Source organism: Protopterus annectens, chromosome 14.part0 (assembly GCF_019279795.1).
Source record: "Protopterus annectens isolate FY-2018-M chromosome 14.part0, PAN1.0, whole genome shotgun sequence".
NCBI lineage: Eukaryota > Metazoa > Chordata > Ceratodontiformes > Protopteridae > Protopterus > Protopterus annectens.
The window spans coordinates 1,031,746,133-1,031,772,754 of NC_056748.1; the positions used below are offsets into that span (position 1 = coordinate 1,031,746,133).

Consider the following 26,622-nt stretch of genomic DNA (forward strand, 5'->3'; position numbering starts at 1 on the left):
GGAAAACCTTAAAACCCTAATATTTGCACTTTATGAACACTGAGACACCTCCTCCCTTTGTTTTATCCTTAGCTAAGGGGGATTGAAATGTATGAAAGGCATTGTAGCCTTTGATAGCCAGGGTGCATTCCATGGTTCTGAACCATGTTTCCATGACTGCACATATATCTGCATTCTCCAAGGTGAGGAGTGCTTCCAGGGAGTGCAGTTTTTTTATTTAAATTCCTAGCACTGAGCAGCAGTACCTTTAGGTAGTCATGACTGATTTTGTTGTGTTGGAGGGTTTGACAACTTGGCACAGCCTAAAAGAGGCACAATAGGAATAGATAAAGTTTTTGCCAGTATCCAGAAGCCATATAGTGACAAGTGCAAACCATCTATGGCAAAGCATCATGGTTTGTTCACCATGTCTCTCCAGCTTGACAGATATTGGATCTCATTGTTGTGACACCAGAAACTAAGGCAATTGTTGAAGTCAAACATTTTTTGCTGGTATAGTGGCATAATCATTAGTGAAGGTAGATTGCTACTCAAGGCTAGATCCATAACAGCCAGGGACACACATTTAGAGAGCTCCATCATGTGTCACTTCATATAGTCCAGTGAGGTATGTCTTGGGTCATTTATGGCCACATGGACTATGACCATTACTGGTACTTGTGATTTAAAGACCTAAGTGCATGCGGGACCTGGTGGATTATGGCTCCAGAAAGACAGCTTACTGTGATCTCCTTGTTTAGCCAGGTAAGGGGACATCAGTATGTCTTACAATGTAATCACAAATAACTAGAATGTTTGGCTGTGTGATGTGTTGCCTTATGGGCTTGGATGTGGGATTACTTTGATTTTCAGATTTGTGTTGTGTGAGGTGCTGTCTTTTTGTGTGCGCGCAGGGCCACTGAGAGATGCTTTTAGGAGGTCTTGGAGGTTTTGGTAGATTACAAATGACTACCTCCACATATGTGGGTCTATGTGTTTGTTCCTTAGTATTACTAGTGTTGTGTGTGTAACATTGACAACCTGGTTTGCATTTTTTGTGTGAGTATGTGAAAGCTTTGCCTCCAATGGCATAGTGCGTCTACATCTTTCACAAACTGTGCTTGTCTGTTCTAAAATTAAGTCATTGCCAGTGAACATGAGGCAGTTACTGCACTGCCTCAGGATGCCCATATCCAACAGCCCAGAAACACAGATGACAGGGAAGCACCTATCCATTATACCAGGTCCTTTGTAGAGTAGAAGGAGTAGGGGAGAGTCACTTAAAAGTGTAAGTGCGAGGGTTTTCATAATATACTGTTAGATGACCTGCAGTGTTGTTGCCCTGTATACAAACATGTAGCTCTTCCAGCAGCTATGAACAGTGGGAGGGTTTCCTATAGAGAATTTTAAACCGGAGAGGTTTCCTATATACAAGGCATGGGTAACTGTGTTTGCAAATCATGCTAATGCGAGGCCTTTATACCTAACACGATGAACAGTTAAACCCTCAGGCCAGTCAGATAAACACACAATAAGACTTCCACCAGCAGGTTCCAACTCAGATGGGTTCAGTCAGCCCTTTGCTCCCACCAGAATGTAGAATAAAACCCTCTTTTGAGGTTGTGTGGTAACAAATACTTTACAACAAAAGGCAGAACTTCTACTGTATCAGAAATCCATGTAAATAAGTTCACAAACCCTGAGCAATGTTCCCACATATAGAAAAATGTGCAGAAATGTAGGAGAACTTCTGCAAGCACATAAATATTTTGCAAAACTTAGACATATTTTGGCAAGCTCTGGAGAACTTTGGCAAATTCAGAATAGCTTTTGCAGTATCAAAGGAGATTAGAAAATATCAGAATACTGTTAAAACAACCTAAGAGCAGTACAGTAATACTTAAAATCAGAAGTTTCACTTCACTTAATGCTTTGCTTGCTGTTTGTTATTTATAAATATCCTTTTTTCACCCAAGAACTTACTATACCCTCAAGTGCAGGTGGTTATCAATCATCTATGATGGAAGATTTGGATTCTGCCCATACATGGTTTGAAGTGAACTGTAACGTTGATTATACGTGGAGTTCTTTGCCTTAAAAATCTAGGGAAGATTCACACATGCTGTTTTGGTTTACCTTGAACAAATGTTCCATGATCATTTGGTTCAAGTCTTGGTAGCCCATCAATCCATGGACCGTATGCTGGCAGTATCACCTACCAACTATGAGGTGACCTATGAACACTCATCCACAAGTAAATAAACTTTTTTTTTTTTTTTTTTTTTTTTTTTTTACAGTTTTGGATGCTTTCTTTGCATTGCCGCCTTCACTGAGAAATCCAAAATGTTCAATTATGTGAGTATATTCACATTTTTTTCTAACTGACACGAGTGTATCATAACAGTTTTGTAACTAGCAGCTGTCCTACAGCCTTGCTGTACTTCATACATGTTTCACAGTTGTTCACATTCATTTTTTAAAGTAGATATGTTCAGAATTTGTATGGTCTTTGCTGCTGGTGAGGAAGAATAAAGCCTTGGCTATAACTCTGATGACCAGAGTTTGACTCCAGCCTGTCTGGGATGCCCTGGATGAGAAAAGGAATAACGAGGCTTAGCCTGTACAATTCTGTAAGAGGGGGGAGGAGGAAGAGTGTGTTCATGGGTACTTTCTTCACAGCAGAATCTCCAGGGAAGACCGTGGGTCATAAAGAAGGTGCTTCACTGCCAGAGAAAGCAGCATCAGTGGGTCACGTCTTGTGGAAGTGGGATACATAACAAAGCATACATGGGGAAAACGGGCATTAATCAGAAAACCCTGATCCTCTTCACATGTTATAGCATTGCACATGGTACTGTCAAACGTTGCCCCCAAGGAATGAATGAACTGTTGGGTTCCTGGCCAAAGAGGAGGAGGAGCAGGTCAGTAGAGCAGCTGGGGAACTCTGGCAGCTGGTGCAGAGGGTTAAGGCTATGAGCTATAATAAGTGCAATGGTTTGAAGAGGCATGGAGCAAATGTGTGTTTTCAGCAGAGGCATGTTCAAATTGTCTGTGAAATGTTTAGCATTACCTTTTGCTTCTTTCTCTTTTTTATCTTGTAATCTGTGCCATACCAGAACTGTATTTTCAGCAAAACAGCCTTAATCATAAAAAAAAAAAAATGTTGTTGGTTGACATGTCACAGAATTAAGTGAAGTCTGATTAGGTCCTTAAACATTACTGAGCCATCATTTTTCATGCATAGCATAACCCCAGCTCATCTCAAAGGGAAATCACCAAGTAACAGGTGAATATCTACTGGAGAAATTTATGCTTACTAGTTGTTACTGATACTTTTATTGCTGTTGAACTGTACACTTCTTCCAACCCAGACATAAATTTTCTGCATTTTGATTTTGGGGTTGTGTTACTTCCAGTGTCTTCATTTAGTTCACTAATATAGCTGTCCAGCAGTGTTTGGAAGATGTGGCAATGACAGCAGACATTAAACATTAACTTTTGACATCCGCGGTGGTGCAGCGGTAGCGTTGTTGCCTCACAGCAAGAGGTTCTCTTGTTTGATTCTCGGCGGGAGTGCCTTCTGTGTGGAGTCTGTATGTCCTCCCCGTGGTTGGGTGAGCGTTCGAAAGACATGCATAAATGTGCATGCCTTCGTTGAAGGTTGAACGGCGAGCTGGCACCTCGGCATTCATGAAAATCTACTGCCAATCATTAGCGGACCGGAGTTCCACTGTGGCGACCCCTAACAGTGAAAAGCCGAAAGACATCATCATCATTTTGGAATCTGTGTTTCTGATATAGTATAGTGTTCTACTCTTCCAAGTTTTTATCTTTTAGCTTTTACTTGTATTTGCAATGATAACTCAAAAATGGGGGCGCCCAGACATAGACCTGTTTGCCAACCCCCAAAACCATCAGCTTTCAAAATTTTGCACAAGGACATTTCACCATCAAGCTTGGAAAGTGGATGCACTCTCATTCAGTTGGAAAATGCTGACAGTATATGTCTTTCCTCCATTGCCTCTTCTCACAAAGGTGCTGCTGAAAGTCAAGATGGAGAGACCTCGAATGATACTCATTGCCCCGGACTGGCCACGCCAGCACTGGTACCCACTACTAAGGAACATGGCCCAGGGCCCACCATGGATTTTACCACAAATTCCTCATCTACTCACACAGCAAGGCAGTCAGGTTCTACACAGCCAGCTCAAAACTTTAAATTTGGCTGCATGGCACATCACCTAAGCAACCAGCCAGCCCCTCTTTCACAAGCTGTTATGGATGTCATTCTGGAGGCCAGGAGGCCCAGCACCAGGAAAGCCTACTCAGACAAATGGAAAAGATTTTGCGCCTGGAACCAGGCTAAAGGCCAAAATACCCTTCAGCCGGACATGCCTCAGATTCTACAATATTTAACTGAGATGTTACACAAAGGACTTTCTTTTTCATTTATTAAAATCCACGCCTCAGCTATTTCAGCTCTCTACAACACGGATCTTCCCTTATTTTCACATACACTTCTAAGGCAGTATCTCAGAGGGGCAAAAAACATTAGGCCTCCCAGGAGAGCGCCAACACCAACTTGGGCCTAAATTTTGTTCTGGAAAAACTTACCCTGCCACCTTTTGAGCCAGCTTTCTCAGCTGACTTAAAGTTTATATCATGGAAGACTGCCCTGCTGCTAGCAATTACTTTAGCCAGAAGAGTCTCAGAGCTACAGGCACTAATGGCAGTAGAGCCCTTCCTCATTTTTCATCAAGACAGAGTCTCTCTACGAACTAACCCCTCCTTTATGCCAAAGGTGGTATCCAGTGTGGCTCTAAATCAAACCATCCACTTACCCACCTTCTTTCCAAATCCACAGAACAAAGGAGAAAGACTCCTGCATTCCTTGGACATTCACAGGCAACTACGTTACTACTTGGATAAAACTAAGGCTTTTAGAAAATCTGACCAACTTTTTGTATCCTATGCTACAGCATCACAAGGAAAGGCGATCTCAAAACAGACCATTTCCAAATAGATAGGACATTCCATACGTTTTTGCTACACCCATCATGGAAAACCAGTTCCTGCTAGCATAAGGCCCCACTCCACCAGGGCAGCAGCTACATCTGCAGCCTTCCTCAGGGGGGTGCCAACCAAGGATATTCTGGAAGCTGCAACTTGGAGTTCAGTACACACCTTCACCAAACACTATCACTTACCACTTTACTCTAAGAATAGAGCTGGCTTCGCCACTGCAGTTTTGCAGGGCCTTCTAGCCTCCTCTAACCCTGTTTGACTCCACCTCCCCTCCTTAGCTTTGGGATTCTACCCAAGTGTGAAGACTGCAGCAGGGTAACACGATGAACATAGTACAGTTTTGTACCTACCATAAATGTAGATGTTCGAGTGTATACCCTGCTGCAGTCCAGGTTACCCTCCCTCCATCCCCTCTAAAACCTTTCAATACCTTAAAATCTGATACAACCTTTGTGGTGTATTTGCTTATAGCTGGAGGGATGTTTTGTTTGTGCTAAGCTTTTATTATTGGTACTATCTACTGACCATCTTTTGGGGGGGGCACCTGACATCTGGGGCAAGAAGAACTGAAGAAAATGGCGTCGGATGCCTCTTATATACCCCTGGCGTACTGACGTCAGCGAAGAAGCGACAGCAACCGATGCCGGACCAAGACTTTGGAATTCGGGCCGACTGCGGGACCGCCTGACGACAGGATAACCCAAGTGTGATAACTGCAGCAGGGTATACACTTGAACATCTACATTTATGATAAATGCAAAATTGTACTTTTCACTGAAATAACATAACTTATGCGGGCGATGTACAACATATACCATATTCTTATATGTGCAGTACTGAATCCTGCATTTTTTTTTTAAGTTACTATCATAAAATCCCCAAATCTTCTACAGATGTTTTTTGTTGTGGTTTATTACATTTATGTGGTTTTGGAGTACTGTATATACATGTTCATGTATTCCTAACTTGTTTCCGAATTTGTCTTACCTGATACCCATGTTGTGCAGCTCTTCTACAAGGTTAAATGTACAACAGCATTAAACTTTTCAGATAAAGATGAGAAAACATGTCTGTGAGAAAGTGAATGTAAAAAGTAATCAAATTTTGTAAATTTATTAACACAAAGAACATTTATTATAGGAAACATTCTTGTGTTTGAAGAAAGCAGTTTCTCAAACCTAGTTTTCTTTTCTAAAATGCTTTGAATATTTCTTGCTTTTCTGTGAATTAAAGCTATTTAACTAGCCATCATATATGACTTCCAATTATTTCTGCTAAAACATGTTAGCAACCTCTTCATCTCTGGAGCATGTTAAGCAAACTTTAAAATTCATGGAGTATACTTCATATTCCTCTCATTTATAGCTTCATTTACAATACCAGTGACTGCGTGCTGTGTGGTGGGTGGCCATTCTTGGGCCTGAGATTCTTATTTGAGGGCAACTTCCTTTGATAAGTATGTGATTATTGTAGTGGACCAGGCTATCATTCCTTTCACCAGGATGAACAAACCATCATAGGCCATTCACTCCTATTGTGACAGTGCCAGCTTCTTCAGTCTCTGGGTCACTGGTCAAACATGGATTGTCTTGACCACAGGGCTTTATCCCTCTACACCATTGAGCCAGTGGAGCAAAATAAATGAATATTTGATTGAAGAAATAGTTATACTGCAACTTGCGCATATTTGTGGACATTCAAAACAGACACTTTAGGAATAAAAACATGCATAGAAATATTGATCTGAAGATGAGTATACCATCCCTTTCCAAATAAGAGATTCACTGTAAGTTGATGTTGCTGTTTATAATGGTTTCTTGAATCCACACTAAGGCAGCTGGGTAGCCGATCTCCCCAGCTGTGTAATTATTTGTCAGCCTCTGTCATGTAACTGTCCCAGCCAAAACAGATTCATAGTCAGTTGTGTTAGACAAGGTGAAAGGTATTTTGAGTCAGAGGATATACATTTTGGCATATATATATACATATATATATATATATATATATATATATATACACACACACACACATGCGCACAAACATTTCATATATATATATATATATATATATATATATATATATATATATATATATATATGTATATGTATATACACACACACACCTATAAGTTTAGAACAGAACAATTGTTTAATGAAAGTATTGATACAGATTATGCAAGTTAAATTGCAAGAACTTGTTCTTATGATGATAAAAATTAAGATGTCTAAAGTCCAAAAATACTGTATGAGGGCAAGTCTGAAGGGACAGGATTGTCAGAAGTAAACAGTAGAGAGGTTGCATGCTTGATGTTGCAAGGTCCTTATAAACATCCGAAGTCCATAGAAAAGGCATGAAACATAAGTGCATGCACTTTCAGTAAATATGAAAGGTGGTTTGATACATAAGACTGTACACAAAATTAAGATGAAACAAAGTAAACTAATGAAACCATGCAACATGAAGACAAATCATTGTGTAGATATTGTGAGGGATGTTATCCATACAGTGCAGCGTCCAGGAAAGGGAAGAGTATGCAAAATATGTGGTAAGGTAAATTATTTTGTTGAAGTGCTTACAGTAATAGCTATGTGTAAAAAAACAGTATCAACCACAAAGTATCCCCAGATACAGACGTGGTAAACACCTTCTGTAGATGAAAAAACATACCAGATTACATATAAAGAAGTGTTGCTGTAGAAAACAGTTATACATATGTATTTGCAGTATGCAAAGATGATAAACTTATTTTTTAAGCAAGAAACATCTTTATTAAATTATGTATAACATAGACCATATTACATTTGTATAAATGAAAATAAACGATAGTGACACAATCTCATTTGCAAACATTATACGTTTCAAACCATGCCAACACAACTGTAGCTACAGACATTATACATCACTTTTAACATATCCAGTCATTGTTAGTCAACCATTACATAGTTCAATCAAATCCTGTCTTCTTTTAAACCTTGTTCCTCCTCTGCATGTATTCATCCTACATTTCCCATGGTTTCCTATGTAATTTGTTCCTACCCTTTTCCTAAGATCCCAGTTCCAGTTGTTTTATCTCTGTTACTATCTTCGCAACTTTTAGTAAAGTTGGCTTGGATTTTGATTTCCATTTTCTAGTAATTGCTTTTTTGATAGCCATCATAATTCGACTCGGCAAGCCCTACTACGTCTAAACAATTCCATTTCTGTATCATAGCTCAAAAAAATAATTTCCTTATTTACACTAATTTGCTCAACCAGCACCTCTAGTAGAGCAATCTGCAGGGAATCTTTCAAGTCTGCCATCTCGTTACACTGCTAGAAAATATGTTCCCAGTTACCTCTTTCCTCTCCATCACCCCTGTAACATTTGCTATCATCCTAAGGAACAATTTTTAAGTCTGCTTGGGATATAAAAATACCTATGTAAAACTTCCAGGCAAAGATCTTAAATTTTATTGAATATCTGGTAAACATACATATGCCCCCATTGTTCCTTTGTGAATTGCTTATCTAATCTCTTTCCAATCCTTCCTTACCTTTTGTGATTGATTCTTATAGTTATCATGCAATATTTTATATGCTGTACTATAATTATTCTTTACTTAACGGCAACTTCTGTTCTACATTCTTCTAGAATCTGTACCAGTGCTGGTCTTTCATTTAGGACCCCCATATTTCTTTCTCTTTGCCTATACTCTGATATCAGTTCTTGATATGGAAGACTATCTTTAGCCTTCAGTCCAAATAAGTTCATGGTGTTTTCCCATTCTGTTACTTTTCCATCTCTAGTTATTTGTTCCCAGTACCTTGGTTCTTGTGACAGTTTTCTCCAATATATTCCCACCCCCTCTTGCCTGTTGTCTGTATCCCTAATTGCAGTCATCTCTTTTGGCAGAATCTTCTTTCTCCATTCCTGTGTTGGCTTAGTTATTAGAAGACCTTCTGTTACTTTATAAATACAATATTCTGTATGATTATTGTTCTCCTTAAAGGTCTGCATCCAAAATCCCATTCTTTCCCTTTTACTTGGGCTTCTCCCCGGTTTCGTCATCACCTTCCACTTTGAATTATAGTTTTCTTCTTGTGTTATGTATAGGAACCTTAACTGTGTTGCTCTGGAATACCCCTTCAACTCAGTTAATCCCAGTTCGCCCTGTTCTATTGGAAGAATAAGCTTATCCCACTTGACTCTTGTCATCTTGCCCTCCCATATAAAATCCTTCATCTCTTTATTAATTGCTATCCACATCATCTCCTCTGGTTGATAAAAAATATGCCTGACCCTTTGTATAAGACTAAAGGGACTAAAAACATTTTAACTGCTTGTATGTTACTATGGATATCCATAAAACAGAGCTTCCATATTCCTCAATTTTTGTATTATCTTTTGTTTAGTCCCTTCCCAAATATCTTTAGCTGCCACACTGGTATCATTTTTAATCCATACTCATAAATACTTCATTTTATCATCTCCTCATAAATATGGACATTGCTGAACCAATTTGTATGTGGGTACATAATTTACTGCTATTGCTTTTGTTTTAGCTTCATTAAATTTGCATCCCAAAAATGTATGAAACTGTTTCAGTATGTTCCACAGCACTGTAATGTCCCTTTCTGGTTTTGTTAGGTATAAAATAATGTCATCTGTAAACAGAACCAGCTTTCCTTGACTGCCATACGAATTATATCCTTGAATTTCTGAGTCCCTTATTTTCTTTGCCAGTGGTTTTAAATATAATGCAAATAGCAAAGGATAAAGAGGATACTAATGCCTGGTTCCTCTGCTCAAAAAGAGATTATCAGAAAGGACCATACCCACTTTAATTTTTGCCTCTGGTCCTTCATATAGCCTCCTAATCAACTGTAAAATTTTATCAAAGAATGTAAATGCTTCCATTGCTCTGTTCATAAAATCCTAGCTTACTGTTTCAAATATTTTTTCTGCATCAAGACTTAACAGCAGCAGAGGTATTTTCTAACATTCTGCTTCCCTCTGGATCGTCAGTGTTCTGTTTTTGTTGTCAAATGTTTGCCTCCACTCCACAAAACCGCATTGATCCATATCTATCAATTTTGGCATAATTTTTGCCATTCTTTTAGCCATTATAAACATAAACACTTTATAATCATGATTTAGTGTTGAAATGGGCCTGTATGAAGCTGGATCTGATGGATCTTTACCCTCCTTAGGTATTACAGCTACTGCTGCTTTCTTCTAGGATGTTGGTACTTCTCCTCTTAAATTACTGTTAAACAAAACCTTCCAGATCTTTATCAGTTTTTCACTCCCAGTTTCCATAATTCCTCAGGAATATCATCTATTCCTTGGAACTTTCCTGTAGATAGGCTATACATCACCATTTTTATCTGATTTCCTCCTATCCTGTTAGTAAATGAGCCTTCTCTCCCTCTAGCCTTTGCTTATTTAATTCTTCTATAAACATTTCCATGTGTACCTTTTCTTGATTTCCATATTTCTCTGCTTTATACAGACTTTCATAGAATTTCCAAAATTTCTCTAACACTTCTACAGAATCACTTGTTATCTTTCTTGTTATGGGCTCCCTAAGCTTGAAGACAGCCCTTTCTAATTTCTGTTGCCTGAGTTGTTGTGGTCTAGAGTTGTTATCAAAAAAACATTTGCTTAAAAGCAGTCTTTCTAAACCAATGCTTATTATCAAGGTAATCCCTTATTTTCTGTGTAGAATTCTGTAGTTAGTTCCCTTTATGTTCTGCGAGATTCCCCCTCCTTTGAAATACTTTACTTTATCAGTCCCTCCAAATAATAACAGTTGCTTCTTAACCATATCTCCCGTTCTTTTATTTCCAACCTATTTTTAAATTCCAGTTTAATTTTATCCCACTCCCTAGCTATATTTTCAGGAGTTTCTATCTTCTCTAGTAACTCCTGAATAATTTCCACTACCCATTCCTTAAATTCCTCTGTTTTCAGCAGATACAAGCCGCGGTGGTACGGTGGTAGCGTTGGCGTTGTTACCTCACAGCAAGAGGTTCTCCCGTTCGATTCTCGGCTTGGCTTGGGAGTGCCTTCTGTGTGGAGTCTGCATGTCCTCCCCGTGGTTGGGTAGCATTTCGAAAGACATGCGTGCGTAAATGGGCATGTCTTTGAAGGTTGGGCGTCGAGCTGGCACCTCGGCATTTTGTAAAAATCTGCCAATCATTAGCAGACTGGAGTTCCGCTGTGGCGACCCCTTACCGGGAAAAGCCGAAAGACAAAACAACAACGTGGGAAAGCACCAGTGTCTTGTTTTTATTGGCGCATGAATTGATATGGTTATTCGGTACGTATCAAGACCTTCAATTAAATGCACATGTTCCTGTGAAATGTAAATTCTGTCTAGCTTAGCCCAGTTTTTTGTATCTTGGGGAATAATATGTAAATTCACTCTGAATTCCTAGAACTGAATTCACATCTTCTATGCCAAATATTTTCATAAAGTGCTTTAAAAATCTACCTTCCTTTATTATATTCCCATTTCTGGCCCCCGGACACATCTTCACTGTTGCATATCAAATTGCAGTCCCCATCTATAGGGTAATATTCCTTGTTGAAAGCTGATTATTTCTCCCAGAATTTTCTTTACCTCCATTTTAGCAGTATTCTTTGGAATATAAATGCATATACGTAAACTATGCCAAAATAAAAATTTAATGCAAAGCTTTCGGGCTAACCACCCTTCATCAGTACATAAAATACTACATTTCATTTTCACTTTTAAATAGGGCACATTTAAAATCACGTCACAGCCAACCTATCATCATTTCCTAGCAATTATTACTTTTAAAACAACAGTACCTAGAATTCATAGATGTGTATATATATATATATATATATATATATATATATATATATATATATATATATATACACATATATATATATATATATATATATATATATATATAAAATATACACATATAAACAACATAAATAGTATAGAAAATATATAAAGTATAAATAATTTTAAAGTATTCAGGCAGCCTTTCTATATTACAATTAAATTATCTTTAAAATACTATAAAATGTTATAAAACTAAAGGTTCTCCCTTTGTCTTTTTACCAGTACAGGTTTCAAGCTAACTGCATTATTCTAACCTGATTCAGCATCTGCCTTGAGTCTGATAATCCATTCATATTCCTTCAATTCTAACATGTTATTCATGTCACCTCCTCTATTTCCCATAGTCACTGTATCTATCCCTCTAAACTTAAACTTATGTGTACTGTTATTTTCAGATATATGCTTACTAAGAGCATTAGTGGACACATTTCTTCTGATTTCTGATTTGTGCTCTATTATTCGTTCTCTCAATTTCCTTGTGATCTTACCTACATAGAATGGTGTACATGATATACATGTAGCTAGGTATACCACTTGGGTTGTGCTACAGGTTACATTAGTTGTGAAAGTATACATTTCATTAGTTATAGGGTGTTTAAAATTATCTGCTCCATCATAGATATCACTACAACTACAACAGCTGTAACACTTTCTTGTCCCTGTTATTCGTTGAACTTTTCCTTTAATCTCCCTAAAATCCTTATAGCACAATTATTGTTTCAGTGTTTTAGAGTTCCTATAAGAAAATTGCGGTCTCTCTCCAACTATACTCTTAATCTCAGGCATAGCCATTAGTATTGTCAAATTTTTCTCTATAATAGAAGGTACGTCCTTAGTATTGACATTGAATGTAGTAACATATCTAACTATAGTTTCTTTTCTTTCTGGTGGATGTATTGTTTGTAACATATTTACGCTAGAAATTGGTTTGTATCTATCTCGTCTTCCTCTAACCACATCCTCATTTATTTCATTTACAATCTGATTAGAATAACCATTTCCTTTAAATTCTTGTATCACTTCTCTAGCCTGGTTTATAAAGTTATCCTCCTCAGTATTTAGCTTACTTGCTCTTATCAATTGAGCTCTCAGTATTCCTTTAAAAGTATGTGATGCATGCATACTACTTCTATTAATATACCTACTGACACTCGCATTCTTTTTATGTATAGTAGATTCTATTTTGTCTTTTCTTGTATAGTCGAATGTCTATAAACACTATATCATCATTAGATGCCAACATTATAAATTTTAAGAAATTTGCGGAGTTATTTAAATATGTTATATAACTTTCCAGTTCTTCCATACTACCACCCCATAACAAGAAACAATCCTCTACAAATCTTCTGTAGAACATAACTTTGTTACTCAGTTTGTTCTCCTCACCAAAAATATAGTGTTTCTCCCACTGTTATAGTGCCAGATTTGCATATGTATTAGCTACTGGGGTCCCCATCACTACCTCAGTCAGCTGTAGATATGGTACTTGATTAAAAATAAACACATTCTTTATTAGTATTATTTCCAATAGTGTACATATATTTTCTATTTCCCTAGCTTGCATATTAATTTCAACATTTAAAAAGTTGTGTATGGCCTCCACACCACATTCATTTGGAATTACTGTAAAGAGGGACGTGATATCAGGTGTCACAAACATAAAGTCTCCACCTGTGTATTTATCATACCATTCATGTAAATCAGACAGGAAACTGAAATAAAGTATGATGAAGTTCAGAAATGCATTTCAGAAGTAAATATGGCAGTATACGATTTACAACTGTCTGATGATATAACAATTGATCTTTTTAACTACTTCTCTGTACCTTGCCCTAGAATTCCGCAAATATATGGAATCCCAAAGATACATAAGAATTTGGAAAATCCACCCTTGAGATCTATTGTCTCAGGGGGTGGATGGTCAACTGAACCAATTTCAAAGTATCTGCAAATGAATTTAGGGAAATATTTATGTACTTTTGGATTTACGGTACCTTTTTTAGAGAAACAAATTTGATTTTCATTTCTCAGCCAGGAGAAGATGTGCCCGTTCTTAAAATCATTGACGTCTCACTGTAACTTGCGTTTTTTTCTTAGATTCTAGTTTAGCATCAAACAGGTGTAGCCGATCTAACACTATCTGATACAAAACCACTAGAATTTGAATAACAGGGCATATTTAGATTTTCAATCTGCTCAAAAAAGGTATTAATCAGTCTCATGTAATCTGCACTCAATTTTAAATTGAGTTGCTGCCATTGTCCAAGAACTTCTGAGTACGTATTCGCATAGGAGGGCATTTTTAATATTCTTAGTCTTCGCGGTACTACACCCAACTCCAAATAAGCTTGAAAGCTTAACCGCTGCCACTGGAGTTGTTTGTAGGTTTATACTTTTTTCTCTAGTGTATCTAGTGTCTTCTCAAATTCTTCTACTTTGGTCAGCGGTTCCCAAAGTAGAAGGTGCATTAAACACCAGCTGGAGTAATGGATTGTTCTCTCTCTGCAAAAATCTTCTTACTGAACCATTCAGTTCCCTCATCTCAATATTCTGTGTAGCAGTTACACTCATGGTGCTGGCTGTTCGACTCTCCCCTAGTAATTGACGCTCACAGTACTGTCCAAAATACTCAATACTCAAAGACCAGTAAACAGTGCTGTGTAGAATAAACTCCAAATACATTTTTAAATAGGGCACATTTAAAATCACATGTCACAGCCAGCCTATCATCATTTAAAAGTGAAAATGAAAGGTAGCATTTTATGTACTGATGAAGGGTGGTTAGCCCAAAAGCTTTGCATTAAATTTTTATTTTGGCGTAGTTTACGTATTTGGAGTTTATTCTGCACAGCACTGTTTACTGGTCTTTGAGAATATAAATGCATGCCAGTGTAATCCCCCACCCTTGCTAGTAGCCCCTTAATACTGCAAATCCTAACATTATTGTCTTGTTTTCCCTATTACTGTTGGAGCTCCTCTTGCAATTAATATAAGTAATCCTCTCTTCCTTTGCCCCAAGTATTCCACTGAATAGCTATCCTGAAAACCTTTCTTTATCAATTTTACATGTTCAGTTATTTCCAAGTGTGTCTCCTGTAGCATAGCTATTTGCACTCCACATTTTTAATATTATTCTCGACTCTTTTTTTTTTTGTATTTATCTGTGAGACTGTTAATATTTAAAGACATTATAGAATGAATCATATTCTTGAGGAATTATTATTCCCACCTTTTATGTATAACAGCTTTTTTTGTTAAATGTCTAGTTCCAGCTTTTGTTACATGCATGCACTGTTTGGCAGGTTAATCTTTTATACAATTGTTTGTTGTTATCTCCATTTCAGCCTATGTCACATCTTGTAGAATTTTTTGTTTTATTGAAAACCTTCAAATAAAAGTACACACACACAATAACCCCCTAAAACCTACTAACTTAACACACAAAACTATGTACATCTTCAAATACTGATTAGGAGCAAAAGTTCCAAACTGGCAGCCACACACATAGCCTTGAGCTAAACAGAAAGATTATCCATGCTAAGATGCATGGTAGAGACTGTGCTTCTATTAAGTGCTGCCTGGCTTTGCCTCATCTTTATAGCTTTCCCAGCTGGGAAATTATTTGAATGATTTCAGAAAACATCTTCTCCAAGCCATTTCTCTTCATCAGATTGTCTGCTAGTGACATGAGTACCAGATACAGGGCTATTTACTAGAAAAAAGACTTTGTAATGTTCAGTGTCCTTTTTCATTTATTTGCTTTCAATTAAAACTTGGTACTATATAAAGCTAATGGCCTTAACTTAGTTATGCCCGTATGCAAGAATGAGAAAAATCACACTAATTTTTCTTCTGTCATATTGTTTTAACCAGATCCTTTTTACATTGCAGTGCCTACATTTTTTAAAACTGAGCAAGGAGAAAGAGAAGAGAGAGACAGAATCAAAAAGAATAAATAGAAGCACCTGTTTATATTAATATCCCCATTGCACTTACAAATAACTGGAAAAAATACTTTATAACATGCAGAGGAAGTCATGCACCACTTCAGTAATACTGTTAAGAAAAAAAAATTATTTTGCTTGCAGTTAACTCTCTTTCTCTCCCCCTCTCCTGAGTATTTTTCTGAACATTAATGACGTGAAGTAGGGGATATGCTTTAGAGCCCCTACACATTTAACAATGAACAAGAAAGTCCAATATTTCCAGAATTTCTTGTTCTATTCCTTTTCTTCTCCATCTCCCAAACCCTGTCTCTGCTTTATCTCCAGTGCACTCTCAATTCTTCTAGTCAGCTCCTGTTGTTTTCCCTCTCTCAAGCATTTTCCTGTGAAACACTGGGAAAGGTTTCACTGGCACAGTCTGCGTTTATTACCAGAAGAACAAGAAGCAGAATCTCCTCCTGTTTCACAGCTCACCTTTTGTTGGACAAACTTTTGTATTTCTTCCTTAGCATGTAATTCATCAAAAATGTTTTTGTTCCTCCAGAGAAAAATATTTTAAAAATAGCTTGGCATAGCAGTTTTAATCTCAAGCCTGCTTCTCGACATTCCCAATATAATGGAATAAATGTATTCCTCTTCTGCCTGGTGTACAATGAGTAGTCAATCTCCACAAACACCCTGCTATCACCCACTTTCAATATTTTGTCCTCCTGCCACACTTTTGTCAGAATCAACAACTCCTAGGTTCAAGGGCCTATGTAAGCCTAGCCAACAAGGTTCCATGGCTTACGCCACCCAAGAAAGTTATTTTCCTGTCCCACTGTCGAGCAGAGACACAGAAGTGATCCCCGGGGTGTATTTCCTATTTCTCATCCACTCATCAAGATTTTTCTTGAAGAGTGCTAATGAAGAACTTTGCTTGACATAGATGGGTAGCCTGTTCCAGAGTATGGGAAGTCTCTGGGACAGGAATCTATCCCTCCAGCATGTCCTGTTTATTGTGGTGACAACGTTTAGGTCCCTAAAGCGTGTAGCTCGGAGGGGTTGGGATTTCTTTAGGTGTAGCATGTCCAACAGCTCTGGGTTTGACATAACTTTATATGTTAGGCAGAGATCACCTCTGAGTAGGCGATATGCTATGGAGTAAAGCTGGAGTTTTTTGAGGTGGTCAGTGTAGGGCATTTGTTTGAGGCCAGTAATCCTCTTTGTGAGGTACTTCTGTGGCCTTTCCAGCTGCTGCAGATGTCTTGTGAGGTACATTCCAAAAGGGGCATTGTACTCTATAATGGGTCTAATGAGTGTCGAGTAGAGGGGAACAATGACCTCTTTTTTCCTGGATGAGAACCCTTTTATGATGATGTGTGCCATGTAGAAGGACTTCCTGACTACTGTGGCGATGTGACTGTCAAAGGAGAGACTACTGTCTACCTGGGTCCCAAGGTATCTTATCACGCATTCAATGTTAAGTAGATTGCTGCCTATGTGGTAGTTCATGAGTACAGAGTTTTGACCAAAGGGGATGACACTGCACTTTTTGGCATTGAGCTTGAAGCCATGGCTCTGACACCAGGCATCTGTCTCAGCGAGGCCCTTCTGTAGGATGTCCACATCATTTGGGGACTTGACTATGGCTCCTAGTTTGCAGTCATCTGCGAACTTCGTTAGCCAGAGGCCTTCTTTGTTAGCCTGTACTTCAGAGAAGTAGATACCAAACAGGAGAGGTCCCAGGATGGAACCCTGTGGTACTCCACTTGTCACTGCTTTGAGGTCAGATTTGGAATCTGCAACTTTTACAGTGTGGGTTCTGTCAGTGAGCCAGTTGGCAACCCATCTTGTGACATAGGGATTTAAACCTAGTTTAGTGAGTTTAGCTATAATTCCAGAATGGGGGATGGTGTCGAAAGCCTTGGCAAGGTCAAGATAGTCTGTGTGAACCACCTTACCCTCATCTGCGGCTTTGGTGACTGCCTCAAAGAAGTCGATCAGGTTCAGGAGGCATGATCTGCCTTTCACAAACCCGAACTGGGTGGGATCCAGAGTTTGGAGGTTACCAATTTCTTTGTTTGAGTTCCATGATGATACGTTCCATGGCCTTGCAGATCAGGCTAGTCAGGCTAATAGGTCGATATTTCCCGGGATCAGTGGTGGCTCCCCCTTTGTGGAGTGGGATAACTGTTGCTGTGCGCCATTCAGTGGGCACAAAGCCTGATGCGAGGGTATTATTGAACATGGTGTTTAAGTGGGGAGCCAATTAGTTCTGAAGTTCATGTAAAACACAGCCTAGGATGTTGTCCGGTCTCATGGATGCTGTGTTTTTGGCCTTAGAGAGTGCAGCTTTTACCTGCGTAGTTGTGATTTCAGGGACTGTGCATTCTTTCTGTGTATGTATGTATATATATATATATATATATATATATGTATATATATATATATAGATATATATATCTATATATATATATATATATATATATATATATATATATATATATATATATATGGGCCCTTTAGGGGGTGAGAGGGGGTAAAGTTAGCACTGAACCTATCTGCCAGGATGTTGGCAATATCAGTTGGTTCTGTAATTTTCGTGCCTTTGTGCTGCAACTCAGAGCAGATCTGGGTGTTGCCATTGAGATTCTTGACATAGCTATAGAATGCTTTGTGGTTGTCCTTGGAATTAGTGGCGATTTAGTTTTCATAGCTAACTTTAGAGGATCTTATAAGGGATCTCAGCTTTTTACTGAGGCTGACCAGGGAGCTCCTCCACTCATGGGATTTTACTCTCTTTTGCAACAGTTTCTTCCTTCTGTTGTACAGTTTGTTTATGGCAGGGGACCACCAAATTGGCTTCCTTTTTTTGGAGGATAGCATCTTGGTTCTGTTTGGGATAGCATGATCCATGCACTCATGTAAGTGCTTATGGAGTGCATTTGTGTAGGATTCAGCAGTTGTAACTGTATTGTCCATCTGCATGGGTGTCATGAAGTTCACCACTTCTGTCTTAAGAAGCATGAAGTTGGCTTTGGAGAAATGTTTTACTGCGGTTTCCTTAATGGGGGGTGGGGGCGGGATGTGGATATCAAGGGTGATTAGCTTATGGTCGGATCTGACCAACGAGGAGGTGACTTCAGGTGTGGAACACCGGTCACTCATGTTGGTAATGAATAGGTCTAGGATACTGTTGCCCCTTGTGGGGGTGTGGATAAGTTGATACAGGGCATTGGAGTTTATGAATTCCAGAAAGCGTTGAGCTAAGGAGTTGGTACATGAGTAGTTTTCCCAGTTGATAGGGTAGTTGAAGTCGCCCATTATTAGGGTGTTTGGTTGAACCCTAATATTTTCCAGTACATCAAGAAAAGAGGAGTGGAAATCCTGGGGCATGGTGGGGGATCTGTAGCAAGCTACAATTAGGATTGCAGTTTTGCCCAGAGTTAGTTGCACTTGGATAACCTTGAATGCATTGTGCTTAGAAACTAGCCTAGAGGTATGGATAGCCTTAATGAATATGGACACACCTCCACCTTTGGTGTTTCGGTCCAGGTTACATGGCCAAAAAGTGTGGTATGAGTTATAGCCTGGTAGTGCAAGGGTGCTCTCTGGAGCCTTGAACCAGGTCTCAGTCACTGCACAGATATCGATGTTCTCCATTTTAAGGAGTGCCTTGAGTGAGTGCATTTTGAGATTTAGACTTCTAGCATTGAGTAGCAGTACCCTCAGTTTTTGCTTGCCTGTTTCTGTTATGGTGGTGAATTTGTTATTTGAACCTTGCCTAAAAAAAGGCACTATAGGGGCAGCAAGAGCCTTAGCCAGTATCCGGAATCCCACGGGCGACAGGTGCAGGCCATCTGTGGCAAAGCATCGTGGTCTGTCAACCATGTCATCCCAAGCAGGCAGATACTAGATCCCAAGCAGACAGATACTGGATCCCCTTAGAATGACACCAGAAGCTTAGCCAATTGTTGAAGTCAGTCATTTTGTCCTTGTACTGCGGTATCATTCTGGATGATGGCAGACTGCTACTCAGGGCTAGGGTCATACCTGCCTGGGCTACAAGATCGGAGAGCTCTTCCATGTCTCTCTTCATGTAGTCCAGGGAGGTACGTCTCGGGTCATTCACACCAACATGGACAATGACAGAGTCATATTTGTACTTGTTGTGGAGTGACCTGAGTGCGTGGGTTATGTAGCGGATCCTGGTACCCGACAGGCAGCTGACAGTACCCTTCTCCTTGTTTAGCGTGGTGAGTGGGACATCAGTGTGCCTGACTATAGCGTCACCTATGACTAGTGTGTTGGATACGTTGTTTTGCCTTATTGGCTGTGGTTGAGTGGCACACTGAGTCTGTGGGCTATGTCTCATTTGGGTTGTGTTGGAGGATGGAGGTTGCTTGCGTTTCTGCTTTGGAGGTCTCTGTTGCTTAGACAGATTATTATTGAGAGCCTCCGCGAATGTTTTTGTGTTACTATGTGTGGATTTTGGTGGTGTAGATTTAGTGAGACACTGTGATGTGTGGTGTGGTGCAAATGTTTACTTTCTCCTCATGACTGTCAAGTTCAGTGTTGGTTGGAGAGAGCTTTACCTCCAGTTTGGCTAGATAAGTGCATCTCTCACAGGTTGTAGTGTTGGGTGGTAGGAGGAGAGGGTTGTTTGTGTACATGAGGCAATTTCTACATTGCCTCAATATGTCCAGATTCATCAGATAGTCAGGAGAGAACACTGGGAGCTGACCCTTGGACATGCCTGAATAAAAAACTATCCTGCTGATAAGATTGCATTCTTACTGTTAATGGCCTAGGTTGTTTTCTCATAGCCAGGTTTGGAGCATACACACAATGTGCCCTTTCAATTAACAGTTGTTGTTGTGGAACACCATTGTAGTTGCTTATTTGTGCTTTTATGAAATTAATAGCCTGTTCCTTGCAGCTTCTCAGGTTCAGCAGAAAATCTCAGGTTTTCTCTAAATATGTTAAACTTACTAAGCTAGATTTTCATACAAGGTTACCAGACTTTTTGATTTGGGTGCATCCATTAGTTTAGTGAGTAAAAGCATTTACAACAAAATAAACTCAAAGCCATGTATTAGACCTGTGCTGTGTAAGCTGTTGTTTGAGTGTTCATCTGCTACTTGTAGAATATTTCACATCAGAGGTTCAAATAAATAATGGTTGTAGCAGAGCACATTTTTCATTTACTTGAATCTGGCTCATCGTTAATGAATGTTATGGTGACACTGTCTTGTTCTGCCATTCAGATGTTCATTTAAATAGATGTAGAAAGTAACAGCTTGTTGAAAGATTGTCGAGCCATTTCCAGACAAATAAATCAATCCAGTAGCAACAATATTGACCATGTAATTTATATCAGCCAGTAAACAAGAATTAAAATTGCTTGAAGAAGTTGGCATTATTGAAAAAGGCAGTGTGGCTCCATGGATGTCCCTAGAGTAAGTCCCCAAAGCCAGAATGGCTGGGTGAAGTTTGCAAATGCACAGGCTTGTAAGACAAAGTACAGAGAGAAAATGTAAAACCATTGAGAGTTGATACCATCGTGGATTAAATGGTGCCAGAAGATCAAGTAAACTAGATTTGAAATGTCAATGCCACCAATTTGCATTGGATTCAGAAAGTTAAAAACATAACAATTTTCTCTACAAATGTAGGTCTGAGAAGACACGAGAAATGTTTACATAAATACGAAAGTTTTCTTTTAGTGTGTGTTACAAGAGGTGATATTAGACATTCCAAGTAGTAAGAATTGTAGTGCATAAAATGTGGCAGCACAAATCAGTCTGTGAAACTAAGATTTAGTGGCTTGGCGTTAAACAAGCACAAATGTGAATTTAATAACTAGATACTGTATTAATGTTTTATGATTTAATTTTTTTTAACCATGAATAGTGTCACCTAATGACAACTAACTTAAAGAACTATACTTGTGTTTTTGGGAAATGAAATGTGTGAAATATCTTAGGCATGGCAAACAGTAGTTCAGGTTTTGTCAAGAACTTAAGAACAGTAACATCTTAAATGAGAGAAGACAAAGGATGTTTCATCAGAATGTATAAAGAGAAAAATGGGAAATGAAAAAAATATTTTTTCTTATAGTTTAGTGAGTTTGTTCTGAAAACATCTGAAATTTTAGGTTTAAAACAATAAGCTATTCAAGGTTATATTTTATAATCAGCAAGGAAATGACAACATAAATATAAATTGTAATCACTAAGGTAACGTTTCAGAATGTTGTAAATCTGATTTAACACCATTGTTAAAAGTCCAGTTCTTTGAGAAGCAGAAATGACAGCAAGGGAAACGCAAGAAAAACATATTAAGAGGAAAAATAGTGTGCATCTCTGTGTTGCTGCCTGATAGTGTCAGGCTGTGCGGCTCATTTCTAGACTGGGGTACCTTCTGTAAAAAATTGGTATGTCCTCTGTGTTCTTTCTATGTCTGCATATTTTTTCCTGGTTTCATTTCTTATCCAGTATACTTGCTGATAAAGAATTGAAATCAGAGTATAGACCAAGAGAAATTGGGGGGGGGGGTCCTAAATGAAAGACCAGCACTGGTAGAGTCTAGAACAGAAGCTGCCATTAAAAAAGAAATGATTGGTAGAGCATATAAAATATTGCTTGCTAACTATAAGAGTCAATCAGAAGAGGTTAGAAGGATTAGGAAGAGAGATTGGATAAGCAATTCACAAAGAAACAATGTGAAGATATATGTATGTATGTCTCCCGAATATGCAACAAAATCTAGATGATTTAGGATTTTTGTTTGGAAATGTTTACATAGATATGTTTATATCCCAAGTAGACTATAAAGAATTTTTCTTCGGGTAGACAAGAAATGTTGGAGGTGTGACTAGGAAGAAAGAGGTACTTGGGAACATATTTTCTTTGAGTGTGATGGGTTGTCAGACTTTAAGGATTCACTGCAGGGTGTACTGTCAGAGATGCTGGGTGGGCTTATTGGTATGACGAGAGAGATGATTTTTCTGACGTATGATACAAACTTGGAATTGCCTAGACATGGTAATGCCTTGGTGTGTCTAATTATGGTGGCTGTCAAAAAAGCAAATACTAGAAAATGGAAATCAAAATCTGAACCAACTAATTAGAAGTAGTGGGTATAGTAACAGAGATAAAACTGGAATTGATGTCTTTAGAAAAGGGTAAGAGCAAAGTACATAGGAAAAATGGGAACTGTGTGAAAAGTACATATGGGGGAGGAATGGGGTTTAAAAAATGGCAGGACTTAAATGTACTATGTAATGTTTGACTGAAAATGATTGGGTAGATTATAAGTGATGTATAATGTTTGCAACTGGGAGTGTGTCAGTATGGTTTGTGATGTAAAATGATTGCAACTAGGATTTTGTCGGTGTGGTTTGTTTTCATTTATATAAATGTACGATTGCTGATATGTCGTAAGTGATGATTTAGTAAAGATTTTCTTGTTTATTCAATTCCTGTCCCCTTTTGTTAATTTATGTAATGTTGCTTAGGTTATGTGATCTATAGCAATATATGTGAAGTATATTTGTTAATACAGTTTCATTACTTTTGTATAAATGTAAATTTGCCTGTGTCACAAGTGATAATTCAATAAAGGTGTTTTTAAAGTATTTGCTGATAAGTGAATGTGTTCTTCTGTTTGTACATGTATGTCCATGTATGTTCTAAAGTGGAATGGCATACCACCTAGGACTGTTCTCTGCCTTGCTTACTGGAATAGGCTGCAGCTGTATCACTTATTACTTTGAATACGGATATGGTACAAGTATTGCAAGCTGAACGAATTCATAATGAATAATGAAATCTTGATGCCTATCTGCAAATGTACCTCTGCTGTCACCATCTTTAGTGATTTTATGACTTTAGTATGACAGTTATAGTCAGTAAACATATACAGTCTAGCCGGTATTAGAAATTCTTCCCTTCTGCAAATACACGTTAATTCAAATCATCTTACTTTAACTTTCTAATTGACTAGTAACAATTTTATAAAAATGTACCCTGGCCTTTTGCCCCTATTTCTTTTTGACTTTGTCACTGATTCTCATTTGTAAAATCGTAACACTTTGTTAAAGAATGGAGAGTTTCATTAAAATAAGTAATTATTTAAAATAAAACATTAAAAAAGTAAACAAGTGACATTGCATAATAAAGTGTTACGATGGGGAATTAGTTAATTGGCTAGTTACTGGCTGGCAGCCTTTAACCTGTGTGGTTCTCCCTTGGTGTTAAATGCCACTGTCATGATTAGGTAGAGCATTACCAGTTTCCCATCAGTTATTTCTATACAACTCATGTTGTCTTACCCCTTGTGTTAACTCTCACATGTATGACCAAGCAGTATGTTAGCCATTCCTCCTTATTATATGTTGCCTAAATCATAGCTTGAATCTTTAGCAGACATGGAAAAGTTTTCACAAATTGACGGTGAGGCTGTTTGATAATATGCATTTTCTAATTTATCCTTATGAAGAATCCTTATGCTGCAGAAAGATAAGCCTCTGCATATTATGTTAATTCCGCTTAGTCAAAATCATCTGTAATTAAAAAGCTGGTGCATGACTGACCATATGAAGTTACTAGGCTAATGGCTCTAGGGCCCTTACAAGCCTAGCCAAGTTCTACCCTTATTTCCACGACCAGCACCTAATGCCCGTGTCCAAGAAGGATGCAGGTGGAGCCTCTGGGGTGAATTTATGGTTACCTATCCAGTCGTCCAGATTACTTTTGAAGAGGGCCAATGTTTGAAATGAAGTTGGGAGTCCTTTCCAATGGTGTGGTAACCTCTGGGAGATTAATCTGTCCCTCCACCAGGTTCTAGTAATGTCACATACCAGGTTAAGGTCATTAGAGCGAATAACCTGTGTACCGTTTGACTTGCGGATATGCAACATTTCCAATAAAGCAGGGTCAGAGATTGCCTGCTGAGTAGTCTGCATGAAACAGAATAAAGTGACAGTGATTTCAAATGATCCACATAGGACAGATGCTGAAGGCTTTGTATTTTCCTTGTTAGGAACCTCTGTGGTTTCCCCAATTGCTGCAGGTGCTTGGAAAGGTACATATCAAAAGTGGCATTGTACTCTGTTATTGACCTGATGAGGGAAGAGTACAGGAAGGTTATAACTTTTTTTTTTCTTGAGGCAATGCCTTTCCTTATAAGATGAGCAATATAGAATGCCCTTCTGAACACTGTGGAGACATGGTGATCAAAGGTAAGATTGCTGTCAACCTGTGTTTCCAGGTCCCTCACCACAGAGCGCGTACTTAGGATGTTGCTATTGGTGTGGTAGTTAGCAGGAACATTGCTGTTACTGAAAGGGATGATGATGCATTTTTTTGCATTGAGTTTAAGGCCATGAATTTGGCACCAGTCATTTGTTTGTGTAAGACCCCCCCTTGTCGGCTGTTGACATCATTTGGAGATTCTATGACCACTCCCAGTTTTCAGTCATCAGCAAACTTTGTCCTCATTTCTTTTCAAGGTTAGAAAATTTCTGATTTACCATTTAAAGTAACTGCAAAAGTTTTAAAGTAAAATAATTTCCATAGCAGATGTAATGTAAAAAATATAGCTAACACAATGTACAAGATGAAAAACAGTGGAATATTTATAAATGAGGGTGTCTCTCGCAAGCTGATTTTCATTCTTGTAAAAGTGTAGTACATTTAGCGTAGTAAATGCTAGGTAAATGGAGATCCAGTGTAGCAGAAACACAGCCCTTCATTAGGTTATATTCTGCCTGGAAGCTTTCTGAAATAGGTTAAAGATAGGCTACCTTTCTGTAGCCGTTTGAAGTGCTTGTGATTTAACTGGAACTGCAGACAGATATTGTGGGCTGTAAAGAGGTCCTAGCTCATTTCCATAGTAGCAGTAAGATTAACATGCAGGTAACTTTATAACTTAATAAATATGGTAATCCCGGTTTTGAAATTCCAGTTAATTGGCTGAATGCATATTTCACAAAAGAGTGCAGCAAGGCATTTGAAAATGACTTGTATTTAATTGTGAAAATTCTGTTGAATGATAAAGTGGCAGGATGTATAACCTGATTGTCTTGCTAATTCCTTATCCTCTAATTCTTCCTATAAAATAATAAAAATGTGTGCATATTCTTAGAGTAAGCAGTTTTTCATTGTGGTCATTTGAGAAGATTTTTATGCTGCTGCTGTTATTCTAACTAGCCAAGTATCTATTTTTCTTCCTGTCATACAGTTTAAAGACAAGTATTTCTATCTGACTATTAATTACTTTGCCTATACTTGACATTCACCATAGGTTGATTGTTTTGAGATGGCACTGTGTAGTTGCTACATTATTCCTTCTCTCTAACTCACTTGTGTGGTATGTGTTAGATGAGATGGTGAGACTGCAATACTTCCTGTAAACAGAGTTTGTCATTTTCATAACCATGTTGAAATGTTTTCATGCAAGCACAGCTCCATGATCTGATCTTTTTTTTAAACACCTTTATTAAAGTATCACTTAAGACCTAGGCCCGCATACATTAACATAAAAAAAAAAAACTGTATTAACATTTTTCTATTTACACACATTATACTTTAAATATTTCCTTTCTTTATGACAACTGTTAGTCTAACATTACATAAATTGCTCAATTCCTGCCTTTTCTTAAACTGTACTCCTCCTCCTGAATGTTATAGTGCATGTATTGTTCCCACAAATTCCATTTATTTCTATGTAATTTGTTCCTTACATTTTCAAAAGATCCCTCTAACTCTTCTTTCATCTGTTTTAAAATATTCAGTATTCAATACTTCAAATACATTTGGTTTAGA

General features: G+C 38.2%; 1 protein-coding gene across 4 annotated transcripts in view; it reads left to right on the forward strand.

Annotated features, from left to right (window-relative positions):
* Positions 1-26,622, forward strand: part of LOC122789409 (ecto-NOX disulfide-thiol exchanger 2-like) — a 3,915,450-nt gene that overhangs the window by 1,271,830 nt on the left and 2,616,998 nt on the right. The window contains exon 1 of one of the 4 annotated variants that reach the window (XM_044056838.1): positions 2,278-2,334. The exons of the other annotated variants lie outside the window; for them this stretch is intronic. The gene's annotated coding sequence lies outside the window, so the exon portion shown is untranslated. Of the gene's footprint in view, positions 1-2,277; positions 2,335-26,622 lie in introns of those variants that run through there. 4 annotated transcript variants of the gene reach the window in all.